The 22387-nt window shown below is 34.9% G+C and overlaps 1 long non-coding RNA gene across 1 annotated transcript in view; it reads left to right on the forward strand.

The window, feature by feature from the left end:
• The window catches only part of LOC148110393 (uncharacterized), a 122050-nt gene that overhangs the window by 90074 nt on the left and 9589 nt on the right, over positions 1 to 22387 (forward strand). Inside the window, exon 3 of the long non-coding RNA XR_015723946.1 lies at positions 14869 to 14953. This is a non-coding gene — a long non-coding RNA (uncharacterized LOC148110393). The remainder of the gene's footprint in view (positions 1 to 14868; positions 14954 to 22387) is intronic.

A 22387-nucleotide genomic window follows, 5' to 3' on the forward strand; every position in this document is an offset into this window, starting at 1 on the left:
TTAGAATTCTATCCCCTTCCGACAGGAGCCTCTTCTCCATCCAGTTTACAAGGTCAGATGCCTTAAAAATTATCTAGGAGATTGCATACAATTTTATGGGACCTGCATAAATTTCATCACCTACCTAACATTTTTTATTTGAAAGATAATTCCTACCTGTTAGGTTAACACTTATTTACCTAATATTTCTCACTCACTCAAAAACTGGACCTACATTTTATAGCTACGTTTTTCAAAATAAAGATACAGTATAATGTATAAATAAATAAATAAATAAATAAGTTAATTAATTAATTGCAAGCTTGAGCCAGCCTAAAGCCTTTTCTAGGCCAAAACTATGCTCTCTCAATCTTCTCTTCTTCCCACATCTTCCATCCTTCCTGTTACAAGTTGCTAAGTTGAAGCCTGATATTTAAGAATACTTAAGATAGGCCACAGGGCCTATGTATAGGGAATGACCCACTATTCAGAGTGTGCAGTACAATTTCCCTAATAAATATGGAACCTCCCCATTGTTCTGAAGATCTAGGAGTAATAACCTACTGCTATATAGTGTTTGATTCTGTAAGAATTCTTTCTGAATTTTTCTCAGCTCATGAAAGACATGATCTTCTGAAGATATTAATGAGAACAGTTTAGGCGGCAATGACATAAAAGGTTGTAGAATGTATGATAGGTTCTGAGAGATTATCTGATACAGCTGCATGATTTCACTAATGAGGAAAATGTTGCTCAAAAAAATCCAAGAACTTGTCCAAAATCATGGCAACACTGAGAACAGAATGGAGAGCTTCTTCAGCCCAGAGCTTTTCTCACGAGAGCATGCTCCACTACCACTAATATTGTACCCACACACTGAAATCAGTGACTTCTAAAAGTCCTTTTGGTTTAATGTCTTCGTGCTTTGTGCCTTCAAGGAAAATATCTGAGAAATATTTCTGAAACTCTTAACAATTTTCCATTCCTTTAAGGTACTTTGTCAAAAGGCTGAGGTTTGAAGCTTGTGGCTTTAGTTAAAATTTCTGACCAAAGTTGAGTTTAACAATATGACCATAAAGTGATCTGTTTCCACAGTGGGATTTCGATCGTAAACAAGTGCTAATGTTTATTTAACTAAGCTCCTATTGATGATCATTTAGGGTTTTCCAATCTTTTGTTATTAAATATTTTGTTTAACATATGTAGAAGTGTATCAATGGATACATTCTGAAAAGGTGTTTACTCTAAGTCAATAATTAATTGAAACTGCTGAACTTGATTTTTAGAATATTGTAAGCGATTCAAAACTGTAAATTGTGATGAAGATGATCTTTAATTGCCAATTTATCTACTTCAAAAGTGAAACGATCAATTGTCTTCACTTTTTCTCCCTGGATAGATGATTAATATTTAAACACATTTCTGGTTTGAATTACCATCTCCATTTGGTTCTAATTGTTCAACTGGTAAACCATTTTTATATGGAAATAGAACTGTGAATTTTCATAGCTCATGAAATATGGAAAAAGGGCTATCAGTGACTGTACAAAGACACATTAGTTTCAGAACTGATTTTAGATAGAAATTCATTCAGTTCTCAGTTCAAATTAACAGACGTTTATGTGACATAGCAGTTAAAATCAATTTAAGAGCTTCCTGGAATACCATTTCCAGCAAATATGCAGACGTCTTCTTATTTAAAACCTGGAACACTGACAAACTCTAGCAGATTGGGTCTCCTAGGCATTGAAACTGTGGGAACATGCACAGTAGCAGTAGGTCTGCTTTTCATTTTCCAAATTCTCAGTGACTTAACTGTGAATATGAAGCAGCTATGTGCTTAGATGAATCTATTGGTTAAAATAAAGTTTTGGCTTAACTGGGGATTTCAGTTTACTGTTCTATTCCTACTTCTTTAATTAAACATCTAATTTGTCTTGATTATACCCATATCTGCCAAGTATTTTTCAAAATGAAGACTATAATAAAAGGGGACAAGTAAGCATATATTGGCACATTTAAGGAATTTAAAGTTATTTAATCATGAGATAAAATATTTTTGAAAAACCAGATTTCAACATTAGTTACTTCAAAGAATTCATCCATTCAATATAAATGTATTTATTTTTAAAAGAGATAAACAGCCTGGTTCCTTCATGTACTTTTTAATTGTAGGCCTTTTGTTTGACGACAGAAAAGGAAATATCATTAGGCATAATTTTGAACTGCATCCCGGTTCAGGCAGCGTGCTCTAAAGCTGTGTTTTATTAAGGGTCTTTCATAGAACATTAGCCTGAAGAGATGCTTTATAAAAAAAAGAAAAGTTTTTGTGACTAAATGTGTTTGGGAAACTGCTAGTTATTATAGTCTTAGAAATTCTCAGCATACATTCGCTTTGAACTTTTAACAATTTTCCAGGTGATACTTATGTTGCTGGTACATGGACCATATTTTGAGGACCCCTATCTATAGGCCACCCTTCCAGAAAGGAACTAGACTCCTAGAAACTCCATGAAAACAGTCACCAGTGTGCATAAGATAAGCAATCCTGGTGGAGTGCAGACATGGTGGTTCAGAACAGAGGCTACTGGTACGTGGTACCATACAGTTGCTATCTAGAACACAGCCCTCATTACTTCCAAAATGCTAAACGAAAGTTTGTTCTTCTCTATTCATAAATACTAAGTAACAGAATAAAACTTAAAGGCAAAGTTTTCTTTATGTCAGACAGTTGTATCTTCAAGGCTTGGGTGCTAGTCTCTGATTCACCAGGGGAGGGACAAATTGTCTTCAAACCAAGAAATTCTGAGATGGAAAAATAGAGTTAGAGGCCATGATTTCTTTATATCATGCTTTCATCACCTCCTGGATGATGTCCCATAGCCATAGTCTAAGTCTCTTTCTTGCTCAGCCTGATAGCCAGTCCTACTAAATGATGCATATCACGGTGCTTCAACCCTGTTTTATGGAAATAATTGGACATAGGAATTTCCACCCTATAACCACCAAAGAGATGAGTATAATCAAGTTGTACATTAAATAAAGAGACTATAAAAGGGTGTATCATCAAAAGTTGAAGGCAATGGGGCGCCTGGGTGGCACAGCGGTTAAAGCGTCTGCCTTCGGCTCAGGGCGTGATCCCGGCGTTACGGGATCAAGCCCCACATCAGGCTCTTCCGCTATGAGCCTGCTTCTTCCTCTCCCACTCCCCCTGCTTGTGTTCCCTCTCTCGCTGGCTGTCTCTAACTCTGTCAAATAAATAAATAAAATCTTTAAAAAAAAAAAAAAAGTTGAAGGCAAGGACAAATCTAAAATGTTATCCCTTCACTGTGAAATTAGAATAGCTAGCAAATTAGATGGGGTGGCCCTCAGAGCACTTGCAAGTTCAGAGCCATTTGATAGATTATAAATTTTTTTGATATTATTTTTAAATTTAAATTCAATTAACTAAAATTTAATGTATTATTAGTTTTAGAGGTAGAGTTCAGTGATTCATCAATCTTATATAATATCCAGTGCTCATTATATCACGTGCCCTTCTTATTGTCCAACTTGGGTTCATGATTTCTTTCACATATTGTTAGATTTGATACGCTAATAGTTTGTCAAATATGTATTTGTGAAGTGACATTGTATTTACTTTATATTGAGGGATATTTGTTCATATTCTTAATGTCTTTTTGTAGTTTTCTGGAAGTAAACTTTACATATGGTGAAATGACTATAATTAAATGAGCATTGATATATGATTCTATCCATGTAACCTAGATAGCAATAAAACTTAGGCATTTCTATAACCTCATAAAATTTCCTTATGCTCCTATACAATTAATCTCTATTCCCCAAAGGCAAACACTTTCAACATCTATTTCTATTAAGCTAGGTGTGTTTTGCCTTTTTTTGATCTTCATATATATAATACAGCATTCTTATGGGCCTGGCTTCTTTTGTCCAACACATAACATTTATCCATGTTTTTACATACATTAAGAGTTCTGAATAGTATTTTATTGAATTAGTATATCACAGTGATTTTTAAATCTCTATATCTTGATGGCTCAGTTGGTTGAGTGTCCAACTCTTGCTTTTGGCTTGGGTCATGATCTTGGGGTAATGGGATGGAGCCCCCTGTGGGGCTCTGTCCTCAGCAGGGAGTCCGCTTGAATATTTCTCCTTCTCCCTTTGCCCCACCCCTGCTCTTTCTCCCTCTCTCTTTCTCTCTCTCAAATAAATAAATCTTTAAAAAAATTTAAAAAGTAAATCTTATATTTCAATGGACATTGTATCATTTCTAGTTTGATATTATTATAAATAAACATTTTTATGTGAGTATATAAATTATTTCATTCTAAATACATAGAGTTTCTGAATAATAAGATAGGCATGATTAACTTCATAAGGAAATATCAAAAGGGACTAATGGAGATCAAGCCTACAGAACAAAATAGAAAGATTCTAATGAAAGTTAACCCATCATCTAATAGAAGTGTGTTAAAGTGGAAGGATTGGAAAAGTACAGCCCATGGACTAACTCCGATACTCTACTTATTTTAAGATGGCCTGTGAGTTAAGAATGTTTTTTACCTATTAAAGTGTAAAATGTTAAAGGACTATTAGCTTTTTGGCAAGAACAGTTGCTTAATTTTACTCATTGGATCCCAACGACATGAAGACTTACCATTTGTCTCTTAGAGGAAAATTTGCTGACCCATAGGCATAGTTGCAGTAGTAATACAATTGAGTATATAAAGAATATTCTAGGAATAATAATATAGATTGTCCAAGATAAACAATACAATTTTGAAGTAAAGAAAAAATATCGTGGATTAGATATATTGATACAGAGATAATAAATGAGAAAATTGTATCCAAAGGTCTTACTGAAATACCTATTAGATAGAAACACCCCCAAAGACAAACTATATGGACTGCCATCACCAAGTATGCCATAATTATTAGCCATTATGGAAAGTTAAATATAACAGAAAATGATAAAAAAAATGAAAATAATTAGAAGAGAGCTCAACAGAGAGACCACCCCCAATAAAAATTAATATATCCAAAGTAACACTGCAGAAGAAAATAAAGGAGGATTTAGGCAAATAATAATGGTGATAATGAAGAAGGAAGGGAAGATGAGGATTCCTTAGAATAAAATAATCAGGACTTCAAATGGAAAACCACCCAAACCATAAGAATTAGGCAGACCCCAGGTTGTAGCCATGTCAGGGGACATTTATAACTCCACCATAGTGACTATTTGTATCTAAACACTTAACTATATTGAATAAATCCCAAAATGCATTGGATCAATAGATACAAGATGCCAAATAATCATAATCATAGGTGAATTTAGTCATTGGGAAAAATTTCATGAGCACAAGAGAGAACGTTTGGGACAAACAAAAAAGAGTAATATATTTACTAGATTGAACCAAGGTTATTAACAACCTAGGAATAACATTTTACTTTTGTAAATAAAATGTTAATAATTTTAATAAGGATTTACTATAATATATATGATGTGTGTGTGTGTGTGTATATGATTACCTGATTATGAAAAAATTTTGCAAAGTAGAGAATGGCTATTATCATAAGAAAAAATAGGCAGAAATCTCAATTCATTTCTTATAAATGTAATGGAAATAGCCAGCCCAAAGATAAAAAGCATGTTTGAAATTGTGCCAACCATTTGTTGTAGGAATAATTCCTCACTTAGGAATTCACATATAAGACAGCAAGAAAATCTCAAGGTTTTAAGTGGATAGAAAGTGATGAAAGAATATTACAGGAAGTCAAGTATATGTTACAATTTCCTATGCCTGCAATCCCTACACCAAAGTATTCTGACTTTAAATTAGAGGAAGTAACCTTAAATTAATATGGCTCTCGGTCCTTGCAGCTGAAACCATAAGGATTCAGGTTTGAACCATACCAGCCAACTGGTTTTGGAATCAGAAAGGTGACTGACTCAACAGTGTGATACTGTCTGTCAGAAAAATTGGGATAAGCCATTTATAATGCTTAAATAGCCTCCGAGTTCTTAACTAGCTCTACCTCTGTTAACCTTAGGGTACCAATCACACAGTAGGCCAAATTAGCACCATAACAAAAAAAAAGAACTGGATCAGTAGAGCATTCATGGAAAATGGAAAGGGGACGTTGTAGAATGAGACAAATCCAGCCCTTCAGGTATCACCCTTGTATCATGAGATTGCTACTGTTGAGATGCGCTTTGCTAAATTCAGATTAGATCAGAGAGCTTCTCTCTGGTCTGAGCTCATGAAGGACCAAGACAAAGAATCTAGTTGTTGAATAGAGGAGCTTTGCTTACAGCAGAAGGCACAAAGGCACAAAGGCAAAGCTGATTCCTTAATCAACTGGCAAAAAAACAAAGGAATTATGATAGGTAATCAGATTAAAAATATATGAGACATCATTATTATTTCTGCAGTAAAGCCAAAAGAAGCAGGTACTTCTTATAGAAATTATAACCCAATACAAAAAATTCAAGTTGACAGCATTGAACCTATATTTGCGAGGAAACCTGCAAATCCTTCTTTGGAAGTACTGATGGTTTACCCTCCTATAGGATTAATGCTGATACCAGAAGTGAACAAGTAAACAAATAAAAGGCTTACTCTGTAGAAAACAATTTATTGAGCCTCACCCACAAACACTTTAAGCAGATAGCCCAAGAAAGCCATTTTAGGGGCACCTGGGTGGCTCAGTTGGTTGGGTGACTGCCTTCAGCTCAGGTCATGATCCTGGAGTCCCAGGATTGAGTCCGAATTGGGCTCCCTGCTCAGCAGGGAGTCTGCTTCTGTCTCTGACCCTCCCCGCTCTTGTGCCTCTCTGTCTCTCAAATAAATAAATAAATAACACCTTTAAAAAAAAGCCATTTTAATTCCAAGAGGATTGGGGTAACCCAATAATATGAAAATTTCACCTTTTAAACACTTACGGTGAAATAAGTATCACTGAGAGAGGGACTGAGTTCCTAAAATGCAGATAAAGAAAAGATAAATACTGGAAATTTCATGGTGTATCAAGTCAATGAGACATTTAACAGAATAAAAGCAAAAATTATACAAGTGGATAGTTTGTAAACATGCTCTATGATACCAGTCTCTGAGGTAACTCCAACACAAGAACTCCCCAAGAAAGGTAGAATCTGGTTAAGACAAAAGAAGAATACCTAATTTCAGGGGAGATTATAGATACATAGAGTCATCCCAACATCAATTGTATCAAAATAGAAGAAAGCAATCTGATCCAAATAAAAATCTTGTAACTTTTGTTTTGATAAGTTCATGAAGATATATGGAAATATTAATTATTGTCCTCACCCTCCTAATGTTTTCTGGCATAAGGTGTGTTTTGGTTTTTTTTTCACTACTGGTAATACTTTTATGATTGTTGCAAGCACCTATACTCTAACCGTTATTTCTATTCTTTGGTTACCAAATCAATTTTTGAAATATGCGTTACAGAAAATCAGAAGAAAAAGATTCCCTAGAATAATTTGTATTTCTGGGGGAAAATGCCAATTTTAAGATCATCCGATGGCATTCTTTTTGGATAGTTTACCCAATTTATCAAGAGATGGAAAGTTGTACAACTGATTCACCCCAAGGACAATGAGACGATTGATTATTGGCAGTTGGACAACTACTGCCTTGTTCTGAGAGTGGCCATTTGATGGATAATGCCCCCTCTACCCCTAACTGAGACAGAGGAATGTAAGAATCCATAAGAATGGTCTCCATTATGCAATTACAGTAAAGGTACCTCAGGAGAAGCACTCACTATTGCTGCTATGATAAAATCTGTGGTTTAATATAGAGAGAAGATAAAAAGGGTGTTTTTTGAAGTGAGTCTAAATCATAACGTAGAAGACAGATACAAAAACGTGGAAATAAGGATGAGACAACCTTGGAGCAGATTGTGTTTTATAAATAATTTTGTAACGAACGTTTCATGCTACCAATTTACTTTGTGTGTATAATTGCATCGTTGTGTAAGACCCCACCTTAGCTGTCTAGAGAGAGACTGACCTTGAAGAGATGGACCAAATGGCAGAGAACTGTGGCTGGCTTCTGTGAGCTGAGGCCCTCAGTCATACAACTGCAAAGAACTGAATTTTTTTGTCAGCTCCCATCTCAATGAGTTTGGGTGTGGATCCTTTTCTGCTTGAGCCTTGAGAGGGCTCAGCCAACAACTGGACCGCAACCTGTGAGAAGACCTGAAGCAGACGACCCAGCCAAGCCATGCCGGGACTCCTGCCCATGGAAGCGGTGATATAAGAAATGTTTATTGTTTTAAATTGCGAAGCTTGTGGCAATTTGTGATGCAGCAGTAGAAAAATACAGCTATCTTCATGAACTACCTCGTCTATAAAAGAAAAGAATCTGCCGTGTACTTAAGATTGCAACAACCTGACAGCTACAAACATGTTTATGTAATACATAACTTTAAACAGGTAGCATCTATTGCACATATCCTTGTTCACTAGGAGCATAACATTGATAAGAAAGATGTGACTCATTTACTAGAAGTGTGAAGGCACCGCTAAAAACAATAACTTGGAACAAGTAGAATATTAGGCAAGTTGAAAACGTCCAGGACCCCAAAGAGCATAAAACCCAGAGTGCCGCTGCCACACCAGCAACCAAATTCCCTATGTCTCGTGGGATATGCCAAGTGGGCTGCGAATCATTTGACACTAGCCGTAAGGTAATTCCAGTCTCTTTGCATATTGAGCAAAGGGATCTTCAAACAGGAGCAAATAGATAATTGAGCTGATAACCGATAGTGGCTCGAATTCTGAGAATAAAGTAATGGGTGCTTCCTGCTTTGCTAGGTCTCACTGCCGTTTAAACTGCCTAATTGAGTGATTCCTTGATCAACTTGCGGAATGAGTATAAATGTGTATGTGGTGGGCAATAAATGATTCATAGTTTCCTTGATCACCACTTCTGATTCGCATATTCCAACACATTCTTTGTAATAAAACCAAAATCTACATTCAAAGCACACTCTCAAATAGTTGGGATTTGGCTCAAATCCCACAAATACACATATTTTCTTAATTTTATTTCCAAGTAGTGTATTCATTTGATGCTATTATAAACAGAATTTTTGAATTTTATTTTCTAATTTTTTGATGATAGTATAGATTACAAGTGAATTTTGTATCTTGACCCTGTATCAAGTAGTTTCCCTAGGTTTGCTTTCTAATTCTTGTCATAGATTTTTAGGATTTTTAAATAAACGATCATGCCATATGCAAATAGGACAATTTTACTTTTTCCTATCTGATTTGTATGGATTTTATTTTGCCTGTTTCCTTTTTTTATTTTTTGTTTTAGTGAAGTAACTAGAACCCTCAGAACAATGTTGAACAAAAGACACCAAAATGGGTAACACGTTTTTGTTCCCAAGCTTACCGGGAAAGTACTCAGTACTTCACCAGGGACTGTGGTCCTAGCTATGGTTTTGTTCTTCCATAGGCTCTTCATAAGACTGAGGACGTTCCTTGCTGTTGCTAGTTTGCTGAGAGTTCTTATCATGAATAAGCGCTGAAATCTGTTACGTGCTTCCTTCGTATTTATCAAAAGGATTGTAATTTTTCTCTTTATTCCATTAATATGGTAAATTATAGTGCTTAATTTTCCAATGTTAAGTCAAACTTGCATTGATGCAATAAAACTCATTGGCTTATATTATCCTCTTTATATACTACTGGATCCAATTTTTTGGTATTTTGTTTGTGGAATGTTTTTATCCTGCTATCCTTTCTTTCCTGTCTCTTTTTTACTTTATCACATATCTTTTTGGAACTTTATTTTAGTTCCTATACTGACCTGACATTTAGCCAAACCTCTTGAAGTTTTGGTGTTTTCTGTAAGGATTACAATATATGTTTTAACTTATCACAGTCCAATTGGATTTGATATTGTATCACATAAAATGTTATTTTTGGCCTGTAATTTAAATTTCCTTTTGTTATACACATCATTTTATATATATATATATATAAATATATATATATATGTAAATATATATATATATAAATATATATATATAAATATATATATATGGTATATAATACATATTTGGTATGTAAATATATATTGCTATATAAATATAGCAATATGAATATATTGCTTTAAATAGTTATACTCTTTAAAAATCCATGGGAAAAAAAGCAGTGTTTTCTACTTACCTAAGCTTTACCATTCTGTCCCTTCTTCATTTCTCCCTGCACATCTGTGTTTTCATTTAGTTTTAGTTTACGTGACCCTAAAGAACTTCCTTTAGCATTTCTTGCAGCTTAATTTTCCTCAGACACATTTTCTAGTCTGTCTTTATCTGAAAGTGTCCTTATTTTATTTTCATTTTTTAAGAATACATATGCTGGATACGGAATTCTAGATTGATAGTTGTTTTTCTCCTGTCCTCCTCCTCCTTTCCTCCTTCTTTCTCTGCTTCCTGGTTATTGTTTGCCTTCCATTATTTTTGATGAAGAGGCAGCATGCTTTTTATCCTTGTATGTACGATGTCATTTTTTTCTGGCTGCTTTCAGATTGTCACTCTATATTGGACTTCCAGTTGTCTGACCGTGGTGTGTCTGCTTGTACTTTTCTCTCTATGTATGTGCCTTGTGATTTGCTGAGCTTCCTAGATCTGTTATATAATGTCTTTCATCATTTTTGGATGTTCTCAGCCATTATATCTCCAAAATTTTCTTCTGCCTCATTATCTTCTCCTCCCCTCTGGGACTTCAAATGTGCAAATGTTAGACTATTGGTATTTTCCCACAAGTCACTGGGTCTTCACTGATTCATTTTATGTTCATTATTTTTCCCTTCATTGTTCACATGGATAATTTCTATTAATGTGTCTCCAAATTTACTGACCTTCAATTTGTCATTGTTAATCTGCTCTTAAGTCCATCCACTGAATTTTCCATTTAAGATAATGTATATTTCAGGATGGTTTTTTTTCTAGTTTTTACTTTCTTTTTTTTTAAGATTTTTATTTATTCGAGACACAGAGAAAGCGAGGCGAGAAGCAGACTCCCCATTGAGCAGGAAGCCTGACATGGGGCTTGATCACAGGACCCTGGGATCATGACCCGAGACAAAGGCAGATGCTTAACTGACTGAGTACCTAGGTGCCCCTATAGTTTTTACTTTTTGCTGAGCTTTGCCACATGGCCAATCATTTTGGCCATGAATGGCCTTTATATCCTCAAACATGTTTATAATAATTGCTTTAAAATGTTTGTCGAATAAGCACCCAGATCACCTCAGTGTCTCCTTCTATGCGTTGCTTTTCTTTAACTACAGGTAAACGCTCCTCTTTCTTTGCAAGTCTAGTAATATTTCTATTGAATGTTAGATTACTGGTTTGGTGTTAGAGAGCAAAAAATATTACCGGCTGAATATTACCTTGAACATGTAGAATTTCAGTCTTACATTTTTATAAACATGGGTCTTTCCTTTTGGCCTTAATCTACAAATAGGTTTCTGTTTATAGTATTTACTGTGAAGTTATGGCATTCTATAATTTCAATGGAAATCCCAAAGTGTATAAAACAAAACTCAGATGCTATATTGTATCTCCTCTGTAGTTGCCAGGAGTTAAGATATCTGCTCAGTTTTTTTCAAATTTCCAGCTGTTGTTTTCCACTAGATTTCTTGGAGTTTTCTTGTGCATTCAAAGGTCAGCCAAGAATTTGAGGAAAATTTATACACTGATTTGGGGACTCTTTCCCTTTGGTTCTTTCCTTCCCAGGAATTTCCCTTTCAATTTATAGCTCATCTGGTAGTCTAAACTCTGTCCTCTGACAGCCCAATCTGATAAAACAACAGATTTTTGCTTGAATTATAGCAGCCTTGTGCCATATGAATTGGAAAATGCCTTTGGGGAAAAGTCAAATAAATGTGGATCTGACTCAGTGCCATTTAATTCTTTCAAGGGTCAAAATCTACCATAATTGCTGCCTGTCTTTGGTCGTTCTAAAGTGCTTCGAGTTGGTTTCTACATTATTTTGTTATAGTAATTATTTGCAGGACAGTTAACTTTATATAAGCCACTCTACCTTTACTACAATCTGAACTCATTTTCCCCCATGACATTTATACACATCTCTCCATTGCCTTCCAGCATTAAAAGTTCCTTTGAATTTGAATCCAGATTGCCTTTATCCCTCCTACAGTTAATGTGATCTTTTTGTCTGGCTTCAAAAGGATTCTCTCTTTATTCTCAAGGAAATTGACTCAGATCTATCTCTTGGCACATACTGCCACATATTCATTCTATCAATATTTGTCACTTACTATGGTTTGGCTATTAAAAAAATGTTGGGGATACAGTGGTAAATGTAATGAGGAGAGATCAAAATAAAAAGATGTAAATGATCTTAGGAATAATAAAATAAAAGAAGATAAGCACTGTGGAGAAAAATAAAGTGGAAAAGCCTATTTTGGAATTACACTGTTTTTATATTTCTATGAGATTATATTACCTTTTTTCTAATTGCCACTATTACTTCATAAGTACCTCATAATTGATCAGAATTCACAATTGCATGCCATTTCCTTCCTCATGTTTGTCCAAATGTGTCCTAATTTACCACTAACATAAATACACCTATCATTTACTTCTGTGAGTTTTTTTATGAAAGTTTTTTTTTTTTGAGTGCCTTCCACAGAAATTTTTATTCCCTGATTTTTAGGAAAGTTGATATTTCATAATTTATATTCTTTGATCCATGCATGAATATTCATTAGTATTTCTTGGAAAAAATTCCCATGCTTTAATATATATATTTTTTTACTGTGCTAAAGAAAAGTCTGCTTTTCAGGAAAAAAAATAGGATGGTTTTGTTTGGTGCTTACAATAAAGCAGAGTGGAATTTCTGACCAAGTAGAGACAACTACTTCCAAAGTTACCAGGATTGATGAATGAATATAAATGGTGACATATCAGTGGTAAAAGAATGCTATAAAGAAATTTCCTTTGGCTTTGGAACAGATCGTGTGTTTGCGTGTGTGTGTGTGTGTGTGTGTGTGTGTGTGTGTGTGTGTGTGGTAGTAACACATTTTCCAACAACTCAGCTTTCTTTCTGCTTTATGTTGAAAGTTAGTATTGATACTATACCCAGGAAATGTAACAGGATAAAAATTAATTTTACATAGTAACAACTGAGATTATCTTCCTCTTAGCGAAGAATAGCATATTAATTGCTGCAGTTTTCACTTTTTCGTCTTAAATTACCCTTCCCCACCATCTGTTTCACATCATCTCTGTTCAACATTTCTTTATTTTAAGATACCTTTTGAAACAGAGGAGAGTTTCCTTGAAATCAAGCATTGTACCTCTCATGAGTAGGCTACTGCTTGCTCCCCTGCTGATTGTTCCTCCACCCATCATTTTCTTTCATTCTACTTGCCTGTTGCTTCTTCTGCGTTTTCTTTCTCTGGAGTATGAAAAACCGAAGCGCTGTCGGGCTTTCTCTAACTCTCAGGCTGTGTCCACATTGTACTAGAAACAGCTCAGTCAGTTCAGCCAAATAGCTGATCAATTCCATCACACCATGAGTTTAAAAGGTGTCTGTTCTAACTCTATTGATTGGTTACTTAAGATGAAGTTGTCAGTGTGATAACATGGAGTGAGTACAAACTCAGTCTGACTTAATCTGGGGTCCAGTTCCAGCCTCTTGCTCATTGTTCTGTTCCAGTCTTACTGGTTTACCTCCACCACAGTGTCCTGAAATGAAGAAGGAGGCTTTAATCTTATTTTTTCATTATTTGTCTCAGTTTTTTAAAAGTGATGGGTGAAAATAGGAATATAGGGTCTTCTGAACCTAAAAATTCTCATTTTACGGAACATTAAAGGAGCTATAGAACCGAGGGTTCATCTTATCCAATTGCAAACTTTGGCTCAGTAGATCTTCAGCACTCTCTCAGAGTTGGCTGGAAGGTTTTCATGCCTGGTCCTGGTGGGTGGGAAGAGGTAGGCAGCCTGACTCAAAGGATACTTGATGGACTGGGTTTTCCACCTCTCTTGAGAGGCACAGATCCCCACTCCCATACACAGGCACCAATTCTAGTTATAACAGTCTTATATAGTGGGCCTCCATAAGCAGTTGCTTTTGGGGAGAAGTTTCTTCTACTAAGAAGATATTTTAACACCAATAATTTTGTGTGAATCCATCGTTTTAGAGACTGAGATATTTAGAATCATAGAGAATGTGACTTTCCCAGGGTCATGGGGCCACTTGGTGTTCACAGTACTCCTTCTAACACTGAAGAAAAACTCAGTCTCTGAGCAAAATCACAAGAACTTTCTGGGGCATGGATCTCTCTGTAAATAAAGGAAAAGTGAAGAAAAGCTGAAAATGTTCATTTAAGAGTTGTGTGCTGACTGCAGTCAGAAATTGCCCTTGTTACCTGTTCAACTTCCATTAAATACTTACTTCATTAGGTGTAAATACCCATCCATCCATTTTTTTAATAAAAAGGTTGATCATGTATATGCCACGTGCCAAATGTTGAGGCCAGAAATGTAAAAGAAAAAATTGGCATACTCTTTACTCTTATAGAGCTTACATTTTACTGATAAATTGATAAGTAAAACGACATGTATATGTACTTTAAAACTTTGTATATGTACATAAAACTTTGTATTGTAATTTGAACAGTAATAAAAAAGTAATAAAAAGTAATAAAGTAATAAAAAAGCAGTGACTGTTTATTGAAAGCTAGGGACTGTGTAAGATAGATTTATATAAATATCCATTTAAATATATAAATATATATATGTCTGTCTATCTATTTATAATCTTACCATTCTATTATTATTATTTCCATTTTACAGGCAAATGCACTGAGCTACTTCGAGGGTTAAATAACGTATCGAAGACCATACAACTAATTAAATTACATCTAGAAGAGAAATTCAGGTAGGTCCAGTTCTAAAGGCTCACCTTGGTGTAAGGAATTTTTGGTCTTTAAGAATCCTTAATAAATTCTCCAGAAGAGCAACATTTTCTCTTTAATTAACACACTAGGGAACATAAGAGGAAGGCATATTGGTTGCAGTGTTATGTCTGGATCTGAACATTTAAAAAAATAATACAAATGTGAGAAACATATAACATTTTACCTAACTCCTATTTTTACCAGCAGATTATACCTTAAAAAGAAAGATCTGATTAATAATTAAATATATCCTGAGTATGCCAAAGTATATAACTATGCAAATCCGTAATGAACCAAGCTCCTTGATTTTAACTTTTGGAAATCAAATATTAATGCAGAAGCTTTGCTAGACAAGTGCATTAAACCCTCTGGCAATGTGTACACACTTGAAAGCTGTAGTTTAATCATGGCCCTTCAAACACACACTTTTGTTTCCCTTTGGCATCAGTTCTTGGTGTTCAGTAATTTTAACAGGAAATAATTATGGATGAGTTAGTTAAACCTGTATCCTCAGGTCCCTAAAATAACCCCTATGCTGATAAAGGTAAAGACTCTAGCAGGCAGCTAGAAAGAAAAAGTATATATATTTTAAGGACTAATGAAAAGATTTTCTAGGTTTCTTCTCTTTAACCTTGATCTGAGAAAGGTTTAATCTTATGTTAAGGTTAAGATGCCACTAATCTAGTCCTTAACTTTTCTTAATAACTTTCCTTTTATAAGGGCTACTAGTCTATACAACCTTAACTTCTTTACTATGATAATTGGTCCAATTTGTATTTTATAATTATATACCTTTGTTCATGTAGAACAATATTTTTATTACCTGTGACATTATTTAAATTGAGACCTCAATGATAATATTTGTAATACTTTGTTTCATCCCATCTAAGATAATATTGACTGTAAGGCAAACTATTTGATACACCTTTAAAAAAGAAAAAACACTGCTGCTCCAAGTATAATTTAGCTTTTTATCTTTTAGCATTTCGTATTATCCTTAAAAAAGGACTATGTTGGATATATTTAGACATGAATTTTAAATAATATATTACTGTTGTGCCTATAAGCAAAATTTAAGCAAAATAATGTTAAAGTATTTCTAAAATTTCTTCTCAATAAATATTTGATTCTTCTGAATCACTTTTTAACTCAAAGTCTTTAACGTTCAGTTTTTTCTCCAAATGTCATCTTCTCTGCAATGAGGAGCAATAGTGATAAAGCATTTCTTAAAATAACAAGATTTGTTCTAAGCCAAGCATCATACTTTCTACCAATTTGAATAATAGCACTTTTTTGACAAGAAGTCTCAACAAATTGTTTTCCAATAAGTTTTCAGTATCTTGCTATATTAGGCCCTATAAAGTACTTGGTATTTGCAAACAATTGTGGAATTGTAGTAATTTTTGTAATTCATATTTGCCTCATTGATACAAATTGATACCTGATTGTTCATCTTGATGACTTAGTGACTATTCAATAACTTTCTGTTTCAGTGACAAATGATTGTGTAGAATCTTTCTGATGCTATTTAAAATGTCAATTAAGGGGTGCCTGGGTAGCTCGGTCGGTTGAGTGGCGAGCTCTCGGTTTCAGCTCAGGTCATGATCTCAGAGTCCTGGTATTGAGCCCCACATCTGGCTCCGCATTCAGCGGGGAATCTCCTTGGGGATCCTTACTCTCTCTCCCTCTCCCTCTGCCCCTCCCCCCACTTACATGCTGCCTCTCTCTCTTTCTAAGATACGTGAGTGAATCTGGAGAAAAAATAAAATAAGTTAATTAATTAAGTGCCAATTGAATTCAGTATATGTGGTGCTGATAATGCCAATAATTATTTTTAAATGGCGTCTTTATGAGTGACTTTGACCAGATTCATATATGTGCAGGCCATTACAGCAATTGTAAGGCACCAATTCAGTATATGTGGTGCTGATAATGCCAATAATTATTTTTAAATGGCGTCTTTATGAGTGACTTTGACCAGATCATATATGCGCAGGCCATTACAGCAATTGTAAGGCACCATAAACTACATTTCACAGAAGAATTTTGGGGATGCTAAAAAAGGAGGGAAGGAAATATATCTCAGAATTAATTAAATAAGATAAGGAAACATCATGTTTTCAAATAGACAGTTTTTGAATAAAAGATTTATATGTGAAATAGAGTATATAATTTCTGACAAAGAGAAGAAATTAATTTTTTGATGCCCCTAAAGTTATTTCTGGACACAAGTATAAAAAAATCAGTGTCATAATCAGGCACCCATAAAATTTTGTTCTCAGTAATAGCATCCATCAAACAGGGTTCTCATGATACTGCAGGGTATCATGAAACAAAGTTAATGGAAGTAATACAAACTTGGGGATCAGAAATAGTTAATATAAAATATTGCTGTAAAGGAGATATTAATTCACCATCTTCATTTGTAAAATAAGTGCGATAATGCCCCCTTCTCATGAATATTAGGAATAGGGTAAGGCCCTTTCCATAGTACATGAACCCCCTGCCAATAAGTAGAAACATTCAGTTATTCTGCCTAGTTTCATTTTGAAGGTTGCAGTGGATTGCAGCTTTATTTTTCCTATCTTAATTTAAAAACTAGACTTCCTCCAACTTATTCTAATTCTAACCCAAAAGGAGCACCTTATTCAAAGGAGAGGCAGAGAACTTAAACCAGCTTCATAGAATCTAGTTTGGACTCTTAACTGCAAACACACAAAGGTGTGCAGAACCATGAGTATGCAATGCCTTCGGGCCATGCCTCTAGTGTAGATGGAAAGTACTTTGAATAAAACAAATTGGTCTGCAGCATAAGTATATTTTACAATGGAGAGATTCAGAAAAAGTTTTTCCTCCAAACTCCCAAAGCAGGTACTATTTTAATATTCTTGTCTGTTCAAATTTATATGCATATCATTAATAAATTTATTTTTCAGCATATCCTATACTAAATAATATGTTTTAACAAAAATTTTTTCTTAATTAGAAATCCACATGTTCGATATTTTCACTAATTTTTTCACATGATTACATTTTAACATGATGGCAAGAAAAGAATAGATGGAAAAATAAATTAACAATTATTCCCTTGGTTTAGCATTCCTGAATGGGAAAATAGATTATGAAGTATTTTACAAAGATATTTGCAACGTGGTATGAGCTCATCCATCCAGTCATATAACCTAAAGTATGGTTGTCACAGGCAGGGTGATAAGTTGGCACCATTTCAGAACTGTCGTGAGGGAAACTGCTTATCATTCACCAAATTCCATTCTTCCTTTTCCCATTCAACAGTACTATGGTCACACAGTTGACCAACAAACTGTATTTCCTTGCCTCTGTTGAAGCAATGGGTGGTCAAGTGATGAAAACTTGATCAGTTGGACTGTGAATAGAAGTCTTGGACCTCTAGGATTTAAAACGTTATGTGCACCTCCTCCACATCCTCTTCTTCCTTACTCCCTGCTGGGAGCTGGACACGGCAGCAATCCAGCTGCCACTGTACCAACGAAGACCATGGTGCCCATGCTGCAGGGGCTGGGAAGCTAAGACCCACAGGCAAAATCTAGCCTCTGGTCTTCTTTTGTGTGGTTTCCAGCTAAGCACTATTTTATATTTTTAAAGGGTTTGTAACAAAAGAGAAGGGGAGAAAAATTGACAACAAAGATGTATGTTGCTCATAAAGCCTAAATATTTATTACCTGGCACTTTACAAAAAGTTTACAGACGTATACCCAAAGGTGCAGCAGATCAACAGCTTCGAAGAAATCCAAGTCTCTAAATGATGACAAAAAGCAAAGCTCTCCAGGCCATCTGGACAGTTTGTGACAGTCTGCAACATGAAATAGAAATAAACTGAGAGAGGGGTCACGTTACATAGGAAAGAACAGTATGAGTATGACTTCAGATGAGAAAGTGTGAGCAGGAAGACAGTGAGACATCTTTAATCTTCAATGTGATGAAAGACAAAAGTTAACCTAGATTTGTCTATCCAGTGAAAATATCCTTCACCAATGAAGGTAAAATACCAACATTTTTAGAAAAACAAAGCTGAGAGAACTTATCTCCGGCAAAACTGTACAAGAATTTCACAGTGGTCTTAAAGCAAGGGAAATGGTACCAGATAAAATCCTGAATGGACAGGAGAAAATGAGGACTCTCAGAAAAGACAAATATTCACAAAAACATAAAATATCTTTCTATTATAATTGTGTATGTGTGTGTGCGTATGTGTGTGTGGTTTTAAATTTCTTTACAAAAATTATGGACTGCAAAAAGAAAAACAGTAATGTAGAGTTTATGGCACATATTGAAGAAAAATACAAGAATAAAAAAGACAGCAGGTGATGAACTGAGTTTGTAGCAAGGTTTTAAAAATGTTTCTGAAGTAATATATGAAGTTAGGCTGAAGTAATGTGAAGATTCATGTTGTATTCTTGAGAGTGAGAAGCCACCAAAAATAACAATAAGGTTATAGATAAAAAAGCAACACAATAAAGCATGGTATGTTAAAAAATACAATATTAATTCAAAAGGGGAAAAGGTTGTAGCAAAAATAAATGAAATAAATACACAAATTTCTAAATGGAAGATTTAACCTTATAATAGCAACATCATATTAAATGCAAATTAATATACACTCTATTTCCAGTTTAGAAACACATTGTGTGACTGGATAAAGGAGAAAGATTTGTCTATATATGGTTTATATGAAACATACTTTAATAGGAAATACACAAACAGGTTGAAAGAGTTAAAAACAGTATATCATGGAAGCACTAAACATAAGGCTAATATGGCTCTATTAATTTCTGCCAAAATAGAATGCAAAATAAAGAGTATTACTAAAGAATGAAAGCAGATATTTCATGATAAAATATCAATTTATCAAGAAGATACAAAAAATTCAAATTATGTATGAATTTAACAATAGAACTTCAAAATATAAGATGCAAGGGAGGAAAAGGACAAATTCATGATTAGAGTTGATGGAAAAGTGGACAAAGATATAAGGGAAAATATGGGCTATTGAACAATATGAACAGCCAGCATTTTGGTATGCTCATAGAACAATTCATTAAAAAGAAAAAAATGATGAACTAGGTGATGAGGGAGAATTGCTAAAGATTTTTTCTTGAGTTGAATAAGTTAGGCTACCATATATATAAGCTTTTCCATGAGCTTCCAGGTACCTTCTTCCAAATTACTCACTGTAGTGCTGTAGGAAGTGGAGATCTTATGTGGTGGTTTCCTATAATTCCTGTACTTCTTCTGATTTCTTAAATAGTAACAGAAGTTTTCTTAATCTTCACTCTGCCCATCTTTTCAAATCCCTGTATTGAATTCTTTTATTCTTGAAATACCTAAAGCAGTTTTTGTTTTTGTGACCAAATTCGACATGGTATATCATAATGTGTGGGTAGAGAGACTGATAAATGGTTGACTTTATCAATTTGAATTGTTCAATTTGTGAGTCTGTAGAGGTTCTCTCCCAATTGTTTATATTTTCTCAATGAAGGAGAAAGTTAGGTCACCAGCTGAGAGTAAGGGGCTGGGGGAGTGAAAGAGGAAAAGATCTGAAAAAGTTCTTTAAGAGTCTGGTGAAAGCATGGACTCTAATGGCTGCATCACATAAAGGGTGCTCCTTTACGGTTTTGGATTTAAATCTAGTAAATGTGAGTTTGTGGCTTTCCTCAGCTACATTTACAGGCCATAGGTAAAATTTGTAAGATAATTGGCTGGAAGGTCCAAACAGTGAGGAGTTCTCAGCCTTGTCTGGACATTAGGCTTCCTTGAGAAGCTTTTACATGATACCAATGCCTGCTCTCTTCCCCAGTGATTCTGATTTAATTGTCTTAGGGTGGAGTCTGATCATCAAAAAAATTGAAAGCTACCTATAGGATCTCAACGTAAGAACATGGTTGAGTCCCTTTTTTAGATTACAAAAATTCCTGAGATCAGAATCTGTGTCTTATTAATAGTTTTATTCTCAGTGCTTACACAAAGTAGGTGATCAAAAAATGTTAGTGGAACTGAAGAGTAAATCCATGAAAAGTCAGGCTTCGGCAACTGAGTTTCATCTCTAATTCCCTCCTTCTAATGATTTCTCACAACATTTCCCAATAGTAGTTTGGAGTCTGTAGTAGACACAAAGGTAGCCATGCGATTCCTTACGTTTCTATGAGAGAATGGGCCGTTAAGATGCTAAGGATGAAGACTCTGTGGCACGGATCTCACAGATTGCTGTCAGAGATAATTACTGCCTCTACATAAATACCTGAGGTAGAGTTGGTTTGTTCAACAACAAACCTATTTCCTCTTCTTTAGAGCACAGCTAGACTGTACCTCCTGGTCTCACTCCCAGGAAGATGTAGCCACAAGACAGAATTCTCACCAATGAAATGGTAAGATGAAGTCCTTAGGGTACACCCTAATCCTTATCACTAGTGTCCTTATAAGAGGGGAATTTGGGCATAGAAACTCACAGAGCGAACACCACGCAAAGACAGAAGCAGAGATTGGTGTGATGCATCTACACACCAAGGAATACCCGGGACTGTAGTTGTCCCCAAAAGCCGAGACAAAAGCATGGGGTAGATTCTCTCCCAGAGCACTCAGATGGAACCAACTCTGCTGACACATTGATTTTGGACTTCTAGCTTTCAAAACTGTGAGACAATAAATTTCTGTGGTTTTAAGCCATCTGAAATATTTTGTTATGACAGCCCTAGAAAACTAACACATTTTTGTATGCCATAATGTCAAGTTGCTATGATTTTTAGCATATTATTTATCAAGGAGAGAATAAAAGAAAATCAATGAATATCTTTTTCCCCTTTTCTTTGCAAAGAGTAAAAAAATTAAAAATGATTTGTATTTTATCAGCACCCACGCCAAAATGTTTTTTTCACCAGTGAATCATTAATTGCCTAGGATGTCAAGAGTATTTAACAACTTTGTGAAAGTTAGCATGAGAAGTCTTTGTTTTACTTTTTTCCCTGACATATAGTTTACTTAAGTTCATTTTCTACCTGATTACCTCTTTTGCATGAAAGATAGCAAAATGACCTCAAACTGCCCCAGGGGCTTCAGAACTGCTGACAGTTACACTTCTAAGAAACTGGGTCCTCAAACTAATTTTTCTCAGGTTCTCAAAAGATAAAAATATTAACTATGAGTCACAATGGATGTTAATTCCCTGAACCTCTTTATTCCTATTCTACTCCTGCTCTTTCCTGGAGCTCTTCACACAGATATAGCTAAGGAAAGAAGGGTGAGATCATTTTCCCTCTGCCAATTGTATGATAGAAAATTACTGTTCCCCCCCCCCTTTTTTTTTTACTGTCCACTTCTTTAGAGAAGTAGAATTAAGTAAGGGATCTGAGGTAATATAACGTCAAGAATATTTTCCCTTT

The sequence above is a fragment of the Ursus americanus genome, chromosome 3 (assembly GCF_024610735.1).
Source record: "Ursus americanus isolate L20-20 chromosome 3, mUrsAme1.1.p, whole genome shotgun sequence".
NCBI classification, from domain to species: Eukaryota; Metazoa; Chordata; class Mammalia; order Carnivora; family Ursidae; genus Ursus; species Ursus americanus.